The following is an 827-nucleotide window of genomic DNA, read 5'->3' as shown; positions in this document are numbered from 1 at the left end:
GTCTCTTTATTTTCTTTTCTATTACCCCTAAAACAACTGGATATCTGCCCCCCCCCCGAAGTTTTGCCTAAGAAACCGTGTGATTCCCTTTGCCTATGATCCCCCCCCCCCCCCCGTCCCGAGGCGCCCGCGACCCCAGAGCTGCCGCCCCCCGTCCGGCTCTGCGCCTCTCTGACCTGGCGGGCTGCGCAGTCCCGCCGCCGCGCGGGCTCCCTGCACCCGAGCGCGGGACCGCGCGGCGCGGGGAGGCGGGGGTCCCCGTGAGGGAGCGCGTGGGGGCGCCTGGGCCCCAGCCTCCCCTTCGCCACCCCACTCTCGGCTGCCTGGTCGCCTAGGGTCGGGGCGGCTCCTGGACCCGGGAGGGAAGGTGGGGGGAAGGCGGTGTGGCGCGGCAGGTGGCGCAGGGAGGGTCTCCTGACCGCGGAGTTGTCCTGCGCGGGGATTTATTGAGCGCCTTGAACTAACTTGATTAAAATCACAGAGCTGTCTAATCCCAATCGGGGGTAAAACTTCGGTGTGTTGTTGTGTGTGTCAAGTCATTTTAAAGCGTTCTTTCCTCGGCTCACTAGAGCTTTGGGGGGCAGAGATAGGCCAGGGTGGCAGCCTCAACGGCATTGCTTAGTGGCCCCTGTGACTGCATCAAACCCTGACTGCACGGGCCTCAGACATCTGTGTGTCTAAGAGGACCGTCCACTCCTCTTTGTGGCCTCAACAATTCCCGGGGGGGGGGGGCGCAGAGAAAGGGGAAGCTGGGACCAGCGCCTGAAACTGGCACTCAGCGTGGGGTGGCCAGGGAACCCCCGCTTCACCCTCCTCTTCACACCTGG

The sequence above is a fragment of the Myotis lucifugus genome, unplaced genomic scaffold, assembly GCF_000147115.1.
Source record: "Myotis lucifugus unplaced genomic scaffold, Myoluc2.0 scaffold_157, whole genome shotgun sequence".
Classification (NCBI taxonomy): domain Eukaryota; kingdom Metazoa; phylum Chordata; class Mammalia; order Chiroptera; family Vespertilionidae; genus Myotis; species Myotis lucifugus.
This window is presented reverse-complemented; position numbering follows the sequence as displayed.